Source organism: Dipodomys spectabilis, unplaced genomic scaffold (genome assembly GCF_019054845.1).
Source record: "Dipodomys spectabilis isolate Male_0828 unplaced genomic scaffold, ASM1905484v1 ptg000176l, whole genome shotgun sequence".
In the NCBI taxonomy this organism is placed as follows: domain Eukaryota; kingdom Metazoa; phylum Chordata; class Mammalia; order Rodentia; family Heteromyidae; genus Dipodomys; species Dipodomys spectabilis.
This window is the reverse complement of record NW_024870853.1, coordinates 794,232-806,751: the sequence shown is the minus strand read 5'-3', so window position 1 is coordinate 806,751 and position 12,520 is coordinate 794,232. Positions and strand designations below refer to the sequence as shown.

General features: G+C 41.8%; 1 pseudogene; it reads right to left on the bottom strand.

Moving 5' to 3' along the window:
* Positions 1-1,838: 1,838 nt before the first annotated feature.
* On the bottom strand, positions 1,839-9,931 carry LOC122120630 (annotated as a pseudogene).
* Between the last annotated feature and the right edge of the window lie 2,589 nt (positions 9,932-12,520).

Genomic DNA, 12,520 nt, shown 5'->3' with positions numbered 1-12,520 from the left:
AGTAAGAGGGGATGATGTGACATCAGCCACTTTGTGCCTGCCCTTCCAAAATTAATCAGAGCTGGGAGGTCAAAAGAAGTAAGAAGCCTGCCCATCTACTGTCCAATCTGTATACCTTTTAACTGGATAGGAATTTACATTCTTGCCTTTGTTACCTGACATTCTCCCCTACCTAGTCGCCAGATGTCAGAAGTAGCTAGGGACATTTCTACCAACTCCGGAACAGCCTGGAATACAGGAGATAAGAACTAGGCATTCTAGCCAAGTCATTCAATTTTCAGCACCAAGTCCTTCCTCTTGCCATTTATTTGCTCTCTAGTATTTTTTCCAGCCCCTCAATGCCTCATGAGACTTCCTCCAGACTTCATTCAAGAGACTTGCCTGCTCCAGACTGCATCTAAGGATTCATGCCTACCAAGGGACAACTGCTGTTCTCTGCCTTCTCTGGGAGGGGACCACATTCTGGACTTTTACCCCTAATGTCGACCCCCCTTGTCAGCAGGAAGTAGCCAGAGAGAATTTGCATCCTATTTCATGATTATTAAAAGGCTGGAATGTAAGGTCAGCTCCTGGATGGCAAGGAGACACACCCAGTACCTTCATTACCTAGGCAACTGGCACACATGGAAGGAGTCACATCTGTATCTGCTGAGGTCACATCTGGATTCAATGTGGCCACACTTTTCCCAGCCCATACCCTAGGTAAGGCCTAGCCCAGGGCCAGACACCCTCCCTCCTAGCCTCGTGGAGTGCCAACATGGCCTAGTGTCAGCCAGAATGATGAATAAACCTACCCATTACCTGAATACCACGTGTGTGGTGTGGTTCTTTTCTTTTCTTTTTGCCGGCCCTGGGGCCTGATCTCTGGGCCTGGGCACTGTCCGTCAGCTCTTCAGCTCAAGGCTAGCTCTCTACCACTTGAGCCACAGCACCACTTCTGGCTTTTTCTGCTGAGGAATTGAACCCAGGGCCTCATGCATGTAAGATAAGCACTCTGCCACTGAACCACCTTCCCTGCACCCATGGTGTGGTTCTTACTTGGCCACCTCCTCTTTAAAAACCTAACAGTAGATAATGCTGTGATAAACATAGTTGTGCTGGTAGCTTTAATATGGTCTTGTTTGTGATCATTTGGGTAAATGCCCAAAAGTGGGATTACTGGGTAATAGGGGAGCTCTATGTGGAGTAAGCCAGGCCCAAAGAAACATAGGTCCCATGGTTTCCCTTATTTGCAATAACTAGTAAAAGTTTAGGACAAGTAGATGATGTTAACAAAATGAACCCCAAGATAGGGGGGTTTTATCTTTCTTGTTGTTGTTTTTAATGTTCTTATAATTTATTAAGTGATTTTTTTGTTTCTTTTGTATGTTGTTCCCCCATGGTATAACCCCTGTTTTCACTGTATTTGATTGCGGTGCCCTGAATCTTGTATATACACTTTTCTAATTCAGGGAGGGGAAGGGAAAAAAACAAAATGCTTAAATAGGGATACAAGTTGACCCATTGTAACAATGAGATATACAAGATACTGCGTTCAAAACAATCTTTGAAGGGGGGGGTGAGGGGGGAGGGGTGGTGGGGAAAGAAGGAACGGTAGGGGAGAAACAAAGGAGGAGGCAACAATGCTAGATAAAAATGTACTCATTACCTTACTCATGTAACTGTAACGTCTCTGTACAGTATTTTTACAATAAAAAGTATTAAAAAATTCAAACTCCACAAACAGAAGAGACTGTGTCAGGGTGGGTCCTGCCTGCCCTGGCAGGGGGAGGAGAACAGAGAAAGAGCTGTCACAGCTTCAATCCAATCCCACTCATCCCTTCTGAATCACAGGTGTCTCAGTAGCCTGCAGCAGCCTTCAGTTTGGCAAGAGATGGATGCAGTGAAGGAAACTTCTCTGCAGAGGTTGAGCTGCTCAGGGCAGATTGCAGGTAGACTGTTTTGTGGAAGTGTCTTTTGCTTAAGAAGACCACTAAGGAGAAGAGGCACAACTGGAAAAGGTATGCTTTTCCAGGAGTCTTTGCTTCATTGGTGCTGATAATGAATAAAGGTAAAAGGATAGAAAAGATGCAACCACTAACAATGTATGAGCACTGCATTGCTGTGAGGAAAGCCAAAGGCAAACCAAATCCAAAGTAGTAAGGCCAGTTCCATTCTATGTTTGACAATCTCTAGTGCATATCAATTCCTTTATTGAACCAATGATATTCAAAGCAGTGAGTAGAGAAAGGACATATGCAGCAGACTAACCAGCTGACCAACAAGATGGATGGGAAAGAGACTCACAAACATCCTGTGAATAAGGAAGAGAGTCTGCAGCAAAAGGTTGAAGAGCATATCAGCAATGATTTTGCTGACACCAGGGAATGGATGAGGCTTCCTTCTTGATACTTCAAATGTCAGGTCAGCTGTATCTTGAAACCAAATGGCATTTACGATTTTGCTAAACACAAACAGGGGGAGCACACAAAGAGCACTTAAGTTTGACCAAATATTTCCATGTAGTGATGGATCACCAATAATTTGGGCTGTTACTGACTGAAGTACAGGGGTAAAGACTCGATAAAACAAGAGAAGACTGAACCAGAACACGCCGCCATTCCAAGCACAGCACAGGATAATTCTACTAAGATGCATGGCTCACTCATCTATACTCTGGGCTCTCCTTTGGGCCAGGACACTACTTGCTCTTCTTTGCCCCTGTTCTCTCTTTTGTCGGATTCAAGCATCTAGCTTTGAGATGGTACAAATATCCCAGATGGAGTCTTTGATTCCCCTGCCAAGGTCCTGGAGATGGGTTTTTGACACTGTCAGCCATCTCCTTACCACCCAGACTGTTTGTTACACAGAAGATAGCGAAGTACCTCAGAATCTCTCATGAAGGAACCTCGCAGCCTCGCCTGCCTCTGCAGATCTGGCCGGTGCTTCCGGTGCTTGTCCTCCCTGGGGGACCTGCTCCATTCCCCTCTAAGCCAGGTAGGCCACCAGCTCCGCCTGGGCACTTCCAGGGCCTGGGCTTCTGAGCCCACACTGGGCATGCCCAGGCCACAAGCCTATCATATTTATATTCTATGGAAACTTTTATGAGAAGCAGTGCAAACTGGAAAAATATGTAGGAGAGAAAATGTAAGGTCATTAAAGTTTCGGAAAAAAAGATCACTTCTTGATGTTTGACTGTCCATAACCAGAGGCCGATAAACTAGTGATATTTATTTCTTTTTAGGCTTCTGTTGTTGGAGCCCTTCAGCGAGTCTCTCTGCATGATAAGCTTGACTATCTCCTGGAACATCTCTCGAGGCTATTTACAGAATCTGGTCTTTGCATTCTGCCCCAAACAAAGACTAGGTAGCTGCTATTGACCACCTTTTCACATTGCCCTAAGCAAGCATCCTGCAGCTGCTACACCCAATGAAAAAGCTTCCTTATTCTAAGCATATAAATACCCCTGTGTGAAAAATAAAATTTGGCAGCTTGATCAGAATCCTCGTCTTGCTGTCCTTCGTGTCTCTTGTCCCTTCATTCCTCTCTCCTTTTCGCTTAGGTTCACTGCCCTCGTTGAAGTCCTGCGGGTTGGGACATCTGTAAATAGGCATTCCAGAGACTACTGGATTAGAGTTTTACAAGAACATATCCATTGTGGGCTAATTCACTGTGCTCCGGTGAGTGTCACAAAACTGCCTTTTTCATCCTGTCTTATATTTGTTATGGTAAAATAAATACTATTCTGACTGGACTAAAGCCTGAAAAATTGTTAGGGCCTGTGGAAGTGGCTGAGCAGAATTATATGAAGGAAAGCCATGGTGTATGTAATTTTTTCCACTGGCATTTGCTTGATTTCAACAAGAACAGTAAAACAATAAAGTTAGGGATAGTTCAGGAAAATAACATCAAGGCTAGAAAATTAAAATTTGAAACTTTTCAGTCTGAGGAGTTGTGGATTCTACCTGAAGTCATCATTACAGGAAAGATTCATTCCATAAATACTTATTAGGCACAAAATGTGTGTCAGGAACAATTCAGGATATATGTTTCTAAAGCCAGAAAATCTTATTTAAAGGCCATATGTGGCTACTTTGGTTACTACTTAGTTTTCCTGTCAAGAAAGGCAAAAAACTGAAGGATTTATTTCTAGTTTCCTGATGAAGAAAAAATTGAATGAAAAGTCGAGGTTAGGCCTCTTGAGCATATGCTAATTTATCACTTCGTTTGCTGTTTATTTACATTTATTATTAGTATTATTAGCAGTACTAGGGCTTGAACTCAAGGCCTCATGAGTTCTATGCAGGAGGTCTGCTACTCAGGTCATTCAGTCAACATTTGTATGCTGGTTATTTTTGAGATGAGGTCTCACTTTAAGACTGCAATCTTTCATTGGTGCCCACAGTGACCCACATAGGGTGGCTGCTCTCAGACTTGGCTCTACTCCCACCCTGTCCTTTTTCCACTCCCTCCTCTTCCCAGTGGAGCTGGTACAGCACTGCCTCCAGGCCCTTCTTCCCTTCTCCCCACCGCAGCCAACAAAAGTTAGTCTAGCGACACCTGCAGTTTACAGAATAAGTGCATCACAAATATGATTCCAACTCAATCCAGGGGAGAGTCTCCACCTCCATGACTGTGTTCTTACTTCACAGAAATAACAGGGACAGGCATAAAGTCTAGCCTATCCAAAGGAGAAGTGTGTGTGATACACCCTACCACCCAGGTGCAGGAACAACTTAAAAAAAAAAGCATGGTTGCCTCCACTACCTAGAGATAAAGACTGTGAGTCCTCCACCTGCCTCCATCCTCTATCAGCAGACAACCACCCAGAACTTAGCCTGCTGCTATCAGCCTTGGGGAAAGTAAAGTATGGGTTCAGCAGTCTGCTGGGTCATAGCATCCATAATGCAGACACCATCCATCCACAGCTGCCAGAAACAGAAGAAGGCTACAGAGCAGAGCAGATCCTTGCAAGCCAGCCCCTTGTGGTCAGTTGTTGAGGTTTATTACTAACTCATCCATGTTTTCTTGTATAAAACATCCCTTAGTAACATGGCTGGAGAATATTATATTTAGAATATATTTATATTTATAATATATTATAGTTAGAATATATTTAGATATCACAGAATTTGCTTCAAAGTTTACCATGTGCTAATTATGCTACTGTAGGCTAGTTACTTAATCTCACAGAGTTTGTTCCTTACTGGCCCAAAGTGGACAACATTATGTTTTCTAGAGAGTTGCTGTAAGCACTGATAAGTCAGTATATCTAAATGTAAAGCAAAAATCAAATAGCATCTGACATATAATGGGTAAAAATAATTGTTAACATTTTTCTTTTGAAAAATTATATAAATTATCTCATGTGTTTGATTTAGGATTGACTAAAGCAAATAAATTTAGATACTTCCTAACAGCTCAATTGAAATCATTTTGGAATAAAATAAAATGGGTACTAGTGGCTCATGCCTATAATCCTAGCTTTTCAAGATGCTGAGATCTAAGGATCGCCAATCAGAGAAGACCAGGAGATTCTATCTCCAATTAATTAGAAAAAAAGCCAGAAAGTGCGAGGTGCCAGTGTCACATGTCTGTAATTTTAGCTACTCAGGAGGCTGAGATCTGAGGATTGTGGTTTGAAGCTAGCGTGGGCAGGAAAGTCTGTGAGACTGTTATCTCCAATTAATCACAAAAAAGCTGGTAGTGTCACTGTGGCTCAAGTATTAGAGCACTAGCCTTGAGCAAAAAGGAGCCCAGGTATGGTGCCCAGGCCCAAACTTCAAGCCCCAGAAATGGCAAAAAAGAAAAAGCCAGAAAGTGGGAGTGTTTCTTAAGTTGGTAAAGAGCCAAGCTTGAGTGAACAAAAAGCCAAAGGTGAGGCCCTGAGTTCAGGAAAAACAAATCAAAAGAAAGCACAGGGCTGGGAAGGTGGCTCAGTGGTAGAGCGCTTGCCTTGCATGCCAGAGGCCCTGGGTTCGATTCCTCAGCACCACATAAGCAAAAAAGAAAAAAACCCGGAAGTGGCGCTATGGCTCAAGTGGTAGAGCGCTAGCCTTGAGCTGAAGAGCTGAGGGACAGCGCCCAGGCCCAGAGTTCAGGCCCCACGACCGGACCCAAAAAAAAAAAAAAAGAAAGAAAGCACAACAAATCCCCCCATGGTGGTCCACATTTATAAACCTAACCCCAATACTTACTTAGGAGGTAGAAACAGGAGAATCTTGTGTTTGAGGCCAGTCTGGGCTACCTAGCAAGGCCTTGTCTCAAAATGTTTTTTAGGGGAAATTTAACTGAAAATTTTCAGATTTCAATTTTCTAACCTTGATTGTATGTTTATGAACCACCCTTAGCTTTATTGTTTTGCTGTTCTTGTTGAAATCAAGCAAATTCCAGTGGAAAAAAGTCATACCATGGAACTCTTCCTCCTAATTCTGCTCTGCAACTTTCACAGGCCCCAACTATTTTTCTAACTGACACGTTCATCTTGTTAAATACACATACAGTTAATTTCAAAGAATCTTGTTAGATGTCAATAAAAATATTGTTTACTTTTAATAGATCATGTTATTGATTAGACTAAACACTGACACCATGAACCTTGAATCCAAAAGCACCCCTATGTCAGCACTCCAGAGCCCTTGAAGAAATCAGAGGAATGAAATTAGCCAAGTAGTGTTGGTAACAATAATGTGGAGTAGGGAGCCCCCAAGAGGTAGCATTTTGAAGTTCTAGAGCCAATATACAAATGGGTCAAGTATAAGTACTGGGTGAACAATACAGAGCAAGAGTGCCTTATGTGGATTCAAAGCTTAGAGACAAAATGTGTAGCTCTCTTTTCCTCTTGATCCCAAACTCACTCATCTACATTAAAAGTGAATTCCGACTAGAAACAGTTATTGAATGGAATAGCTGAGCATCGAAAGGACTGGACCAGTTCTGTTGCCATAACTTGTATGATCAGACCAATTCGAAGTTGAAACATTTCAGCAAACAGACCAGGCTGTGTTTGTATATACATGTGCACAGAACAGAAAGGTTAAAAAATTTTGGCATAGATGTCACAGTGCCTACTGCGTTATCTTTGAAAATAGCCAGATCAATGAAAAGGAAACCTTAAAATATCAATGTCTAGATTTGGCTTCATAATGCTGCTCACCTGTGTGAGGATTGAAATGCTCATGTCCCCTTCACTAGCTTCATCTATCAGCTGAGTGAGAGCTTCATAGGGCAGAGGTCTGAGGAAGAAGACAGCAAGTAATGACAAAATTATACAACCACTTAAAAATACATATACTAAAAGTCTCAGTCACTGCCTTCAATACCCCATCACTACCAGTACATTTTTTAGTACTTTCTGTGTCTAAGGCTCATACCTCACCTCCACAAACACCCTGGACCACAGAAACTCAGGGAAACTCTACTCTTTTCTCTTTGTATCTATATTGTATTTCTCCAACTACTTTTTAGTTAATATTCACCCATGATGTCTGTCCAGAATAAACTTTCATGGTTCATATTTAACATTTGTCAGGAAACTACTATGCCTACAAAAAAATAAACAGATTTTAAGCTGAGACTTGTAAATCATTTATTACTTTGCAGTTACATCTTAGAGTTCTACTGATTGACTATAGCTTATCTCCCTTTCTTTCATCTTTCACTCACACACATGCATGCGCGCATGTGCGCGCGCGCACACACACACACACACACACACACTCACACACACACACAAGCATTCATACATTTTTGCACAGCTGTGACTCTTTCATTGACATGAAGTATTTTAGGACCTTGGATCATACCTTCATTTTTTGGATTGCTCAAAGTGCCAAAGAAAACAATCTGATTTACAATAAAACTGTCTCTAAGTCTGGAACTGGGGGCTCATGCCTGTAATCCTAGCTACTCAGGAGGATGAGATCTGAGGAACACAATCCAAAGCCAATCTGGGCAGGAAAATCTGCGAGACTCCAATACACTACTCAAAAAAATCCAAAAGTGGTGCTGTGGCTCAAATGGTAGGTGTTAGCATTGATCACAAACAGGTTCAGGGACAGTGCCCAGGACTGGTAAAAAAAGTGAAGTCATTAGGATGAGTCCTAATCCAATATGGCACAGAGGCACACACAGAGGGGAGAGATGTGGGATATATAGGGAGAAAACAGTCATATACGAACCAACAGGAGAGGCCTGGAACAAGTCCTTCAATACTTTGCTGACACCATGATTTAGACTTCCAGCCTTCTGAATCATGACAGAATGAGTTTTGGTCTTTTCAACCACACAGTCTGTGATATTTTATTATGGCAGCTCAAGTAAACTAACACACACAAAGTTAGGACTACTTTCCCAAAGTGTGACTGAAACTTGACACATGGCATTTAAGACAGATGGTCCTATAATACATATCTCCAATCCTTTATTTGAGAGTTCCATTGCATCTTAGATGCAGGAGAAATTACCGACATAAATCAGGAAGGAAATAGTATACAGACACCATGATTTCTCTAATTTATTCCCAAGTAAGCTTTGTATCTAGAGCCTATTTTATTTACAAAATAAACTTTTCACTAGTTAGATATAAAATCTAAACATGCATGAAAACATGCAGGGCTATGAGCATATACACATGATCAAACTGATTAAAGTATGGTATACACAGGGTGGATTCCAATAGTGTGACTCCTTTGAACAATTACTGTTAATTTAACAAAATAAATACCAGGAAGCTAAGACATGTCTTGTCTGAAGGGGTGGGGCTTAAGGGGAAGTGGAGGCAGACAAATGGAAAAAGGAACAGTGGGGGAAATATAATCATAATACTCATTGTGCATATGTAAAAGTAGAACCAGAAAACTTGAGGGGGTACCTGGGGCTGGGAGACCTTCTGGGGTAGGTGAGAATAACACAAAGAGGTAAATTGATAAAGATGTGTTATACTCATAAACTGACATGTTAAATTGAAACCCCTTTGTTCAACTAGTAAAAAGTAATAATAATTAAAAAAATTTCACTAATCAGGTGTGATGGCAACTGCCTTAATCCCAACACTCAGGAAACTAAGTGAGGAGAATTCTAAGTTTTAGGCCAGCTTGGGCTATAGTAAGATCTTATCTAAAAAGTAAAAATAAATAAATACCAGGACTTTGGTGACTTACACCTGTAATCCTAGCAACTCAGGAGCCTGAAATCTGAGGATCATAGTTCAAAGAAAGCCCAGGCAAGAAAATCTGTAAGACTCTTATCCCCAATGGTTAATTGGAGAAAAAAGGCCAGAAGGGAGCTGTGGCTCAAGTCATAAAATACTAGACTTGAGCACAAAAGGTCAGGGACAGCATTAAGGCCCTGAGTTTAAGCCTCATGACCAGCACAAACAAACCTTTTTTGTTTTGTTTTTTACTAGCTGTCTGCTGAGGTAGAACTGGCAGGCAGGAGAACTACCATGTACCCGGTCTCCTTCAGACTGGAGATGGGGTACAAGTGGTATGGCCTAACCTAACAAGACCAAAACCCTGAGTTCAAAAATCCAAATAAATAAAATAAAACAGATGACTTTAAAAATAAATAAATTACTCCCTTGAAAAATATACATTTTTCTGACTATTTTATTCCTCAAGTTAAAATCCTCTAAAAAATATTTCTACAAACTGCAGATTTAAGTACTGGTACTGTCATGGCATGACATAAACAGATTTGGTATAGATGAATTTTATCAAAAAAGCTAATGGCAAAAAGGGCTTCTGTTTAAGAATTATATTTTCCATCCTAACCTATCACTCCACTCCTTCCACCCCCCTCCCCACCCCTCACCTTGCTGGAGAACTTCTAGGAAACAGCTGATGTTCCAAAGCTGTGGCAAAATTGTGCAAATGGCAACCTTGATGATAGCATTCTTGTAGGAGTGCTCCCTCACTCTGCTCTTCAAGTACCCATCCTTCCCCTTCAACATTGACCTTTACCCCTTTTCTTCCTGCTTGAGCAGCATGGAATTACACCACTCGCAATTCCAGCCTGACACCTTTTTTCTCCTTTTTCAGAGTATGGCTGACTTTTTTTGTGGGAGCTAACCAGTACCCCTGTTTTCTTATCAGCTCTTCAGCTCGAGGCTAGCGCTCTACCACTTGAGCCACAGTGCCACTTCCAGCTTTTTTTCTTTTTGCTTATGTGGTGCTGAGGAATCGAACCCAGGGCCTCATGTATGCAAAGCAAGCGCTCTACCACTGAGCTACCTTCCCAGCCAACTCTTTTTTTTTTGAGTAGGAAAAAAGCAACAGAAACATTTCAGTGTTATTTCCTGTACTCATAACCTGCTCCCCCCCCCCCCCCACTCATTACTGCTGAGTGTCTCTCATGGGTTTCTGTGTGCATGTGGGACACTGTCATCCAGCCACATATTAGGGCATGATGACTGAGGTAAGGATCCCAAGCAAACACCACACTGACACAGAAATTGTCTTCTCCTGAGGCTCTGGAGGGAATCCCACTGTCAAATGTTTCTGGTGGGAGAGAAGGTCTTGAAGGCCTAGGAAGAGACAGCATAGTGTTATCCTTGTCAAAAATCCTCAGCTTTCCTTCCACACACTGCTATTCTCAGCCTAGAAACCTTTCCTCTACCTTCAACTAAAAACACAGTGAACTTACTTTTTCCTCTTTGATGTTCAGAGAATAGGAATTTCCAGGAAGGAACAAGGAGTTCTTTTCATCTTTGAGGATGAAGAATCTTTTAGCCCATTGTATATTCAGTCTTAAGATATAGAAATTGCTGTGTGCCAGTGGTTCATGCCTGTAATCCTAGCTATTCAGGAGGCTGAGATCTGAGAATCAGTTTGAAGCCAGCCTGGAAAGTAAAGTCTGTGAGACTCTTATCTTAATTAACCAGCCAAAAGCCAGAAGAGGAGCTGTGGCTCAAGTGGTAGAGTGCAGGCCCTGAGGAGAGAAGCTCAGGGACAATGACCAAGCCGGCCTTGGGTTCAAGCCCCAGGACTGGCATAAAAGAAAAGATATAGAACTCTACCCTGAGGCAGTAAGATCACTAGTTTGAGGTTATCCTGAGCTACATAGTAAGACCTTGTCTCAAAAAAAAATCTAGAGTTCTCATGGTTTATAGAACCTTCAAAGTCTACAATTCTTTTCTTTCTTTCTTTTTTTTTTTTTGGGTCCGGTCGTGGGGCCTGAACTCTGGGCCTGGGCACTGTCCCTCAGCTCTTCAGCTCAAGGCCAGCGCTCCACCACTTGAACCACTGCGCCACTTCTGGCTTTTTTCTTTTTGTTTATGTGGTGTTGGGGAATCGAACCCAGGACCTCAGGCATGCAAAGCAAGCTCTACCACTGAGCCACCATCCCAGCCCCGAAGTCTACGGTTCTTACGCTTTGTTAACATATTTATCACTCACAAATAGAAAGCTAACTGAATAACAGAAACTCTTTCTGTGAGAGTCAGCATCTGAAATGATTAGAGGTTGTGATTGTTTTAAAAACAATTATGGAAATCAACTTTTTTCCTTCCTGCAGAGATAGAGATTGAACACATGCTAGGCAAGTGTTCTACCACTGAGTTATAACCCCATCCATGGAACTAACTTTTAAAAAATCACCCACATACACAAAATTCAAGAAAATTAATACTACCTCATCAAGGGCTTCCCCTTCTTCTTAAGATCCAAGAAATGTACCAGATCAGGCCCCAATGACAAATCTCCCTAACCTTGCAATATAATTCAATGAGAAGTGCTCTGACTGTGGCACCCCTTCCTCATACAATTCAGTGTCCCAGTCAGGTCCTCTGCAATTTGAAACATAAGACTACATTAATTGTGTCAGAATGGATGTATTTGCTTTTATTTTTTGGTGGTACTGGTGTCTGAACTCAAAGCCTTACACTTCCTAGGCAAGCATCTACCACTTAAGCTACATAGTCACTGTTTTTGCTAAGCATCCATTAGTAGGAAACTAATGTTATTTACTAAAAATCCTTGTAAAACTATAGTTAAGAGTTAACCTTATTAGTCAATATCTAGACAAGAATTTCTTTGTTTAAATTATTATTATTTTTTTTTTGTTTGTTGGTCGTGGGCTTGAACTCTGGGCCTGGTGCCATCCCTCAGTTCTACAGCTCAAGGCTAGCACTCTACCACTTGAGCCACAGCCCCACTTCAGGCTTTTTCTGCTTATGTGGTGCCAGGGCCTCATGCATGCAAAGCAAGCACTCCACCACTGAACCACCTTCCTAGCCCCTTAAATTGTGTTTTGACACTATGCACTATTTTATCCTCTTTACAGGCATCAACATAGCTGAAATGAAATACAATTTTATTTAAAGCTGGCAATGTTGACTCATAATTGTGATCCTAGCTACTCAGGAGACTGAGATCTAGAGGATCATGGTACAAAGCTAGCTCAGGCAGAAAAGTCTTCTAGACTCCACCTGCAAAATAATCAGCAAAAACCAGAGGTGGAGACTCAATAAGAGAGTGTCAGCTAAGGAAGGACCTGAGAGAGAATGTAAGACCTGTACTGGCAAAACAAAACAAAATACAAA